Below are 10,881 nucleotides of genomic sequence, written 5' to 3'. Positions count from 1 at the left end.
TCTCTCAAACACCGGGCCTTCACACACCTATGTGCCTTTGCCTTTGCAATTTCCTGTGGCTACGTACTTCCTGTACAAATAATAAAATCGTAAATTGTATCTGGCTTGAAAGAGATACTTTGATATATGAAGATTACTAATCTTTATTATGAAAGGAGGAAGGAGAAAGAAAAAATGGTGTAAAGAGTCTTTTTCCTCTGAGGTTATAGAAGAAATTTTTACTTTGCCACTTTCCTCTGTGCAAGTTATGAAGCCTTTTGAGTCTTAGTTTCTCATCTGAAAAAATGAAGATCATAATATACATGTCATGTGGTTGTTATGAGGATTAAATAAGGTCATATGAAATGTTATGGGAAAAGTAAATAGTAGTTTTTTGTTTATTTCAGACCATCATTTCTATGACTTTAAGACTTTCTCTCAGCTAGGGCCCTTATGATTCTGTATTACTTTTTTTCTTTAGGGATACCTAATAATAAGTGTCAAGACACATCAATCTCCTATATATTTATTTTTTGTATGTATCTTCTCGAGGCTTAACTAAATTAATATTATTCACTATTAAAAGAAGAAAAACATTCAATTTCATTTAAGAGCTTTAGCATACATGTATAGGGTAAGGGTGGCAGTACCGTCAGAATTTAGAGTCCTTAGTGCAACTGTATTTCACAGGAAGAAAGTCAGTGAACAGGCCCTTCTCCATCTTTCTGCCTCCAGGATCACAAGATCCTTTCTTATTTTTCTGTGTGCTCATTCTCCATTCTGCTCTCTGTAGATAAGTTTCTTTCATACAGTTTGTGATGTCTGTTCTACCATGATTTCAGCTCCTCTGCATCTCTGTTGTAACTTTATATCTCTAGTGTTTAACAGCAGAAGACCCCGAGTGTCTTTGTCTCCTAGTTCACATTATCATTAGCTAGGCTGTCATCTTGGTTCTGGCCTGCTCTGACCACGGAAGTTAGCATTACAGCTGGTGGAATATGGCCCCTGGTGGATTGACGCTCCACACTCGGATAGCAGTGTCATAGAGACAATTTGGATCTGAAGCCAAAGGATAGCAACTCTATTAAAGGGTTTACTTTTAAATCTTGCTAGGGTTTGAGGCTACTTGAAGCCCAGATGAAATTTCCAAGATCTATCGGAGGCTTTGGCTGTATTAGATACAGGGTAGAGAGCAGGTCTAATGATTGACCCCAGGTTTTGGATTTGACAGACTTTTCTCGTCTTATTTGGTTTCCAATCCACTTTCCAGAAACCATTTTTCTGTAAACAGTCCTCCCCTCTTGTCTTATTTAGATTTTCAGGTCAGAGGAAGGATGGAATAAGAACATATAGCAACTGCACTTTCCGGTTTCTCCCCCAGGTTTGATCTACAGTTTTCAAATAGGTGTTGCGTAAACTGAAGTGCAAATTAAATGAGATACTCTACTAGAAAAATAGTGTCACGTGTAAGTGACAAAAATTTTATACTGACCTGACTGTGGCAGACATCGTGGCTGTCTCCCAGCATCACGTTTACCACTTTCCTGTTATGTTATCCTCATGGAATGTGGATGAGATTGACTCACTGCAGCATCTGAGTAGGTGAGGTCAGACTTGTTAAAGCCACAAGGCCATAGTTATTGCTTCAGGAAATCTGGTTCTAAGCTCTTCAACTATGGCAATCCTCTGGCCACAGGAATTATGCAAAAATGAGCATTTCACTGAATTTAGTAAATATGTAGCATTTTGTAATGAAAATACTTTTCTAACAGGTTTACGAAAAAAGAAGATCTGTCCTTGCCTTGGACAAGGAAATACGTAAATCAGATTGCAACTGGCCATCTTAGTACTATAAGGGAGCAAGTTTTTATGTGAAACTTTTTGTTATGGAAATCAGATTAGAGAAATCAAAAGAATGTGGATATTAATGACAGTATAGGCTGCATAAGTGAAACAAATCTAATGCTCTTTTAATATTTGTACTTTTTGTCTATATAAATCCATAAATTATCTCCATTATTTAAGTCATTTGTAGTAATTTGTTTTTTTCACTTGTACTAAAAACACTTTCAACTGATACCCTGGCATTAGCATGCACACATGTGCACACACACACACAAATACACCAAATTCTGATATTAGCAAATATTCTATCTTTAGGCATGGCTGCATTATAGGAACTCAACTGATTATCAGGATTTGTTTTGTCTCTCCTGAGTCTTTCTTCCATTTAATTGCGTTCATTTTGTGGTTTCATGCAGTAGTTCCTAGAAACTCTATCCTCACCCTGCCACAGTCCAAAAATTGCTATTATTTCAGCTTCAAATCCCAAGGAAAAGATAAGGAATTTTTTTCCCATAAATCCCAGCCAACACCTTATTGTTTCTCATTTACTCTGATTGCATCTCAAACGTCTCATTGAATAATCAGTGTGAATCCAAAACTATGCTACTCAGTCAAATGTCTACCTCTGAAGAAAGGGGGGTAGTAAACTACCCCTAACTGAACATAGTAAAAGTAAAGTGAGGGGTGGTACTTCAGAGGAAAATTTGATGTGATTATCAGATGAATGGATAAAATCTGGGCAGGTACAAAAATAGATATCTACTAAAGATACTATCATATCAAATCAAGCTTCATTAAAATCAAAAGTTAAATATTTAATAAAGGTTATCAATAGCTTCAGCATTAAAGATGAAGACTGAAAGAATTTAAGTAATTTTTCCATGGTCGTATCCAGTGAATTGCAGATTAATTGAGAGTAGAATCCAGAACATCTCCTTCTTAGTTGCAATCTGTTCATAAAAATGGAAAGGAGGCATATTATTCTGTTTTCACACTGCTATAAAGAAATACCCAAGACTGGGTAATTTATAAAGGAAAGAGGTTTAATTGACTCACAGTTGTTCATGGCTGGTGAGGGCTCAAGAAACTTACAAGTATGGCAGAAGGTGAAGCAGGGACATCTCACTTGGCAGCAGGAGAGAGAGAAGAGTGAATGAAGGAGGAACTTGCCAAACACTTATAAAACCATCGGATCTCGTGAGAACTCACTATTATGAGAACAGCATGGAGGAAACCACCCACAGGATTCAATCACATCCCACCAGGTTCTCCCCTCAACACCTGGGAGATTACAATTCAAGATGAAATTTATGTGGGGAGACAAAGCGTAACCATATCAGGAGGTATATCAATAAGAAAAAAAGTTAAGTGTCTCAGTCAAGTTTTTTACATGGTATCATTTTGGGGGTCATTAACCTACTGGGAGAAGGGTGAAATTTTGTCTCTTTCTTCATTTTAGGAGAAATAAAATAGATGCTCATATTTAACACAAAATTATAATTTAAGGAGAAAATCACCTCAAATATGTCAGAGCATATCTCTGTGAACGTCCTTTCTCTATTTCTTGGCAGGTCTGCTTCTAATTTATTTAATTATTAGATTCTTATATGGATTTTCCCTGCTGCCTGGTACTCATCAAACATAAAGTTAATTGATCCTGCAAGAATATTTTCTTCCACAGGAATAATTAAATAAAAGTCAATGACTTATATCTGTCTTAGCAGAGCATCTAAAATCCTGATCTCACCTAAAAAGACAAGAAGAGGAAGGGAAACATGTCTATGGCCTATCATTTTCTAGGAGAAGGAATCACTTTTCCTGTACCACCCTCCAATTAACATGTAAATGAAAAGCACAAGAAAAAAGCAAAGACAGCTAACAATGACTATAGGCTTGAGAGCTTTGATTCAGAGAGGAATAAGGAGGGAAAATAAAATATCAGAGTTCAAGGGCTTCATACAAGGGCCGGTAAGACAGATTCTGAAGTCATGAGGCTTTCCATTGGCTTCCAAAGCTACAGCTTACGTTTCTCATCTGACACTGTCAGAAGGAATGGTAAGTGTTTTACAGGCTACTCACGTGTTAGATTTCCAAAGAGCTTTTGAAAGTATCATCAAGGTTGTGATAAAACATATTTTTATGTAGAATAGGTCAGAGGTTCTATTTAAAATTCCTTTCAATATAAAATGAACATGAAGCATTCTCAGATAGAAACACTACATAGAATAGACAGAGAATGTCTAACATAATGACACCAGATTTTGTCCCAACAGAGGGGTCAAAAATAGCTACTGTGTAGTACCTCGAGAGCAGTAATTTTGTATTGCTAACATTCCATTAGTAGTACCATGTAGGAGATTTGGTTGAGAGCAGACAGAAAACAGCCCTCCAGTTATTGGCCTTATATCTTATTCATGTGTAAAAGAAAAGGTATGCAGTGGTTATAGGGAGTGGTAGCCAGAAAAAAAAAGAAACACAAGATAGTATGAATTTCTAGCCATGTTAGCATGAAGATAAGTCATTTATTAATGCATTTATTCGTTCATAATTCTTCAAATACTTCTGAATGTTTCCTGTCAGCCAAACTGTAGTATTACTCATTTGATTCTTCTAGAAGCACTCTTGTAGAACATGAAGTGTATTCATTCAAAGAAAGATTAGAAAAATGTAAAAAAAAAAAAAAAAAAAAAAAAAACACCTAAGCAATTGTGTGCATATATACATATAATTTGAATTTTTTTTAAGTTTTTATTTAGATATAGTTTTAAATTCCAGAGGTGTTAACATAAAAAGTTCAAAGAGTTACTTCTAGGAATGTATGTTAAATAGAAGGAAATAATCAGACACACGAGCCCGTATTTATTCATAAAGGTGTTCATCTCAGTCTTATTTCTGATAGCAAACTTGTGAAAATAATCTAAATGAATATCAGCTGAGGACTAGATAAATTAAGATGTGTTTATGTTATTAAATACTGTATAGTCATTAAAATCATGTTCTTAAAAATTAAATAATTATTTCTACGTTATAACCTCAATTTTATGATGTATGTTCACAGATATATATAAAATTTAATGGAAGTTTATACCCAAACAGTGCTTATTCCTAAGTGTTGGCTATGAATTTCCTGCGTAGTATGTCTCAGGAATTTGAGCTTTGTCAGACAAAAAACAGAATTTGAGGAATGAGTATCAAGGAATAATTAAATCTGAACTAACCCTCAAAACTTTTGTATTATCCCAAAGTGCAGATCTTTAAGGCTAAGTTAGTCTAGGTAACTCACAAGAGTTTTAAACTGTGCTCTGAGTAATTCACCATTTAAATGACCTTTAGTTTGACAGAGTAAAGATTATTTATGTGGCAGCAAATGAGACTGGTTTTTCTTCAAGACTCCAACTTTTGAAGTGGAGGTACTGTCAACCTTGCTCTGAGTTGACTGCACCAGGCCCCAGGCAAATTTCCATATAACTTGGGGCTAGGGTTTATATCTCAAAGTCTATAACAGATGTGCAAGCTCTTCTCCAAAGCTTCGAGGAATGGAAATGCTGAAAGGTAAGTAGACCTAGATTCCTGTAAGAGCCATGGAAACAAAGGATATTAAGGAGACAAGAACAACACAGCTTATAAGTAAGGCCAAGCTTTATACCGTATAAAATCAGAGAGAACTGGGTAGAATGTTGTCATGTAAATTTTCCTCCTTACTGGTTACCTTAGCTTAAAAGTAGAGCATTAAGGCAGACTCTTGATACCTGTAAAGTCTTGAGGTGCCTGGAGTCAATAAACAAAGAAACCATTAATTGGAGAGAGAGGCTAGGAAGACTGCCTGAAATCTCCAGATGGGAATTTATGGCAACAGCTTCTAGGCAAGTCCTACTAAATGCAGAAAATCCCTGCTGACTACAGACACATCAGCTGCCACCCTGGTGTAAACCCAACTGAATTTTGAGATTAAAAGTTCAGTTAAAATAGGGGGTTTGGGGGCATCTATACAAATTGGAGGAAAACAAGTGGAATTTTATTAATTATAAAGACACTTTCTTGTTGAATCTACATCAGGAGTTTGATTTCAAATGGCAGGTCCCTCTAATTATCATTCAAAAAAAATGAGACCTTAGGAGGCAAATCTGTGTAACTGCAAGTACAGGAATGCTTTCCTTTAAGCATGGCTAGTTCAGAAGGTTGGCACCAAACACAAGCAGCTATTTGCCTTCCCTGTTTCCTAGCTACAACAGTGAAGCAAGCTCCACTAGGCAGCTGGAAATGAGTTCTGACTGGACAATTATATAAATGTCACTCTAGGTGGTTATCTTATCAGGTTTTTTTTTCTTTCAGAGACACAGCGTCATATTTCAGGGGTACTGGGTTAGTTAAGATAAAGAGAAGGCTTAGATATATTGCCACAATAAAAACAAAGATGTCTCAGACACTGGCTTTATAGTATTATCTACAAACGGAGACTGTTGGAGAGGCCCTGTGGATGTAAAGCAAACCCAGTTCATTCATTGCTCCAGCTGTATTGATAGTCGTACTTTCCAAAGACCCTGGACAGTGACTGATATCCACTACATAGTCTGCGTTTTACTTGGAGTGCAGTGGCCGGATCTCAGCTCACTGCAAGCTCCGCCTCCCGGGTTCACGCCATTCTCCTGCCTCAGCCTCCCTAGTAGCTGGGACTACAGGCGCCCGCCAGGTCGCCCGGCTAGTTTTTTGTATTTTTAGTAGAGACGGGGTTTCACCATGTTAGCCAGGATGGTCTTGATCTCCTGACCTCGTGATCCGCCCGTCTCGGCCTCCCAAAGTGCTGGGATTACAGGCTTGAGCCACCGCGCCCGGCCGAGGCAATTCTTTAAAAGCAAGGTCACTATAATGCATGCCTTTTAACATATATTATGAGCACCTAGAATCTTATCAATGAATCTTGATTTGGGGAAACCCATTAAACTCTCTGAGCAATAATAGGCATATCCAAGAGTAAGATCTCAGAGAAAGACCACAATCTGCCACTCTGTCTGATTGAGATGTATTAAGAATGGACAGTAGCCTCTGAAGTGTCCCATAGAAGCTCAAGCAGGTAAAACAGTGCAATTTTACACATCTGTGAAGTAGAGGTTGTTTTAGTGAAGTAGAAATGACATGCTAGCTTTAGGCTACATTTACCGTTAAAAAATGGGGGCAAAATAGTTGTATGTTAATTTTTAGAAAATGTTAATTAAGATATTTATGGTTATGTTTTTGTTCCCAATTGTTCATGTCCTTCCTCATTTGTAGAAGAATGGTACTTCACTTTCCAATGATATGCAACCTAAAATGCTCCCTGTGGTAGAAGTATATATCTCTGTCCCACACAACTTTCTTTAATATAAAGTAAGCAGAAGTGCCAGATGCCCCCAATTTGCAGAATTTTAAATGTGGCCAGAATGTGGTGATACCACTCTACCCTCTCTGCCACAAGACTGCTTCTTCACTCTGTCAATCTGGGTCCTGAAATTAGAATCTAAGTGAAGTAAACTGAAATCAAGCTGCAGCAGATACATGTGAGTGAGAAATAAGTACTGCTGTAAACCCAGAGATTTTGGAGCCATTTGTTACCATAGCATGACTTAAAAAGCTAATTAATATATGATCTCAGAATATAAATAAATTTATACTACAAAAATATATACCATTAGTACATCAGGGTTTTAAAAATTGAACTCACTCATCTATTCATTCAGTAACCCATAGTCAACTATCATTTGTATTTTTCCCCTCTACCTTTATCAACTTTTAGGCTGTATTGACCTGTTGGTCTGGCACTGTGCAGGCATCACTAAGACCAATTTAAGTGAACTCAACAAATAGGGGACTAAAGATTTAAACTTAGGTAGAAAATCTAGAAACCCGAATTTCACTGACAATTCCATTAAGATGTGAGAATTAGCTTAGACAGGTCAGAGTAGCCTTCTTAGCCACAAAGGGAAAAGGCTCTTTTCTTCCTACAGTTCAAAATCTAGAGTGACTAATTCGTCTTTAGCCCGTCTGGCTTCTGTACTGTTCTCTGGACATGGCATGTTTGCTATCATGGCCTTGTCTTTGCTTCTACACCTTGCCTCCTCTTGAACCATACCAAGTATCAAATTAACACTTGATATATGCCAGATACTACGCTGGTCTCTTTCATATATACGATCTATTAAAATACTCTCAATTAACTTGTGAAAATAGGATAATTAGATCATTATTGTGACCTCATTTGATTGTGCAGGAATCTGAATGTTTGCGAGTTTTAAATTACTTTTTGAAAAAAGCTAGCAGTTTTTGCCTCAACACTAGTGTAATCTCAATTATATAATAATGATTTCTTTGCTCACTCTCAGAAACTTCCACCAAGAACTCCAGGCACAAAGTCCTGTTCCCTCATGAAGTCTTCCTCCCCTCCTTTTGTTTATCCCAACTTATCTCTCTCTTTCCTAAAATGCCACCTTGCAAATGTCCTCATAAGAGAATTTGAGCAAACATTACATGACTACGTTTACACATTTCTTACGTGCATGTTATCCCTGCTTAAATGAACTTAAAATTCATTAGAATACAGCAAGTGTCTCACTCATTTGTGATCAATCTTTTCTGGATGAGCAAATCACTTTCTTTTTCAGGAAGATTTCTGTGTGGAAGGAGAGAGATTGGACAGAATGACTCAACACTGTTTATGAGTGATTATACTGAGTTGGGGTAAAGAGAGGTAACAGACAGGGAAAAAGATGACACACGGTGATCGATAAGAAGTGTAAGCAGCATTTTAAATTCAGTTTACATCTTCAAACTCTGAGTTCAAGATGCTTTCCACTGTACCATGTGGTCCCTATCACTGGATTCTATAACATGTTTTCTATGTTTTAAAGCAAAAAGTTGCTCTGGTTTGTCCTCCTCAAATTGTCAAACAAAAATATATATTGAAAACTCTCAGATTTGCTATACATCATTTGTGAAAAATTGCTTAAGAAATAATTCCTCAACTCATTTAGTTTCATTAATTTTGTCCTTTGAAGGATGGAAGAATAGATCTTTCTAGCAAAAATCAAATTTGTGCATGACAGCCACTTCAGCTCAGAGGTCAAAGAATGAATTTAGGCTGCCTCCCTGCATTCCCATCCCTTCAGTCTTTTGTTGTGCTTGCACAGCAGCTAGGATTTGAAAGAGATTCTGCCCTTGCTAGAAGAAAAAAAATTTTTAAAGGCAGAAAATAATCAAACCCTGGTTTGAGAGGAGCCAAAATTAATGCTGCTTCCAATGCTAATGTAAACCTTCTATCAATACTTAGGATTTAAAAAAATTTTGAAAGTGTCATATTTCATGGCCAAGGGGAGACCCAGTAGGGTGGCGAGGTATGCTGTGCTTATGCTTGGGAATAGAGTAAGAGGTTAGGAAGATCAGGAGATAAATTTTCAAGGGAAAAATCTAAAAAAGAGATTGGGCATTTCCACAAATGTGTGAAAGAGAATGCAGACAGATAAACCTAAAGCTATATCACCACACACCAACATCTCTGTCAAGCTTTAAAGTCTCAGTGACTTTACTAGTGCAATTTCAATTTTAGCTTTTATGCTCCTGTTCTTACTAGAGTTAGTAAAAAGCAAAGGACAAGAGTCAAAAAATAGAAATGAGCATTTGAAATAAGACTCAAAAGCAGACACCTCCGTTGGTCTCTTTTTCTAGCTCCACTTTTCAGGAATTCTGTCTCCAAGTATATGACACACTTACTTTTAGAAAGAAACTGCTTTGAGCTTTCAGAAAAGGAGGTGGTGATGTCAAATGACTAAACATTTCCCAAGTTCTAGACTTCAAAGTCAGTCCAGTGCTTTCTGTTGAAGCTTTAAAGTATCGATGTTAAGCGTAATGCAGCCTTGTTTTGGAACACAACACACTTTGCTGATTTGTTGGACATTGATGATGTTTAAATTGAGAGACTTAAAGACATTATCAGATCTATTTTTGAGATTGTGATCTTCCATTTTTTTATGGGACATGTCTTCTTGTTTTTTCTTTTAAGTCAGGTGGGCTCCTGTCTTCAAAAGTTTTCGACTGCCATCTCTTTTGAAACAGGTTTTTTCTCAGCTCCAACAGTATTTAAAAGGCTTCAACTTAGTTTGTATGTCCTCTAGTCCCTTCCTTCACTAGACGCAGAGCCTGTCCTCTCTGCCGGAAGAATTATCATCCACCCAGGACTGAAATCACTCACACACCTCCCAGCTGTTTCTGCCACAGGACCAGGAGAAGTCAGAGTCTAGCACTGGTGGGTGCGATAAATAAAAGCAGCTTTCTACCTAAAAAGTTTTAGCCCAGTATTATCTGCTGCCAATGAGGAGAGATAGAAGGTCTTAACTTTCAATAGACTAAAAAATAATTAAAGATTTTAAAACAATTCTTATGTGGTGAGAGAGAGAATAATGAATGACATTTTCATCCACAGTCACACGTGCCTGATGGATATGAGAATATTGTTTAATGATTACATTAAGAGAAATATAAATAAAATTATATTTGCACACTGAGATTTTATAAAGAAAAAATCTTTCCTATGGAGTGCTTTTGTTTCTATTTTTTTTTTTTTCTATTAAAAGTATAAAGTTTTAGGGCTGGGCATGGTGGCTCATGCCTATAATCCCAGCACTTTGGGAGGCCAAGGCAGGCAGATCAACTGAGGTCAGGGGTTTGAGACCAGCCTGGCCAACATGATGAAAACCCATCTCTACTAAAAATAGAAAAACTAGCCATGCGTGGTGGCATATGCTTGCAATCCCAGCTACTGGGAGGCCGAGGCAGGGAAATTGCTTGAACCCACGAGGTGGAGGCTGCAGTAAGCCAAGATCGCATCACTGTACTCTAGCCTGGGCAAGAGAGCAAGACTCTGTCTCAAAAATAAATAAATAAATAAATAAATAAATAAATAAATAAATAAATAAATGTATAAACTTTTAGTTTAGGGAAACAATCATACTTAGATTGGAGCATCTTGATATTTAGCAATATTTCTACTTTAAACAATGATGGAAGCATATGGGACCTGGCATGATTATA

This window comes from Rhinopithecus roxellana, chromosome 14 (genome assembly GCF_007565055.1).
Source record: "Rhinopithecus roxellana isolate Shanxi Qingling chromosome 14, ASM756505v1, whole genome shotgun sequence".
Classification (NCBI taxonomy): Eukaryota; Metazoa; Chordata; class Mammalia; order Primates; family Cercopithecidae; genus Rhinopithecus; species Rhinopithecus roxellana.
The sequence above is the reverse complement of the archived record's forward strand: the minus strand, read 5'-3'. Positions refer to the sequence as shown.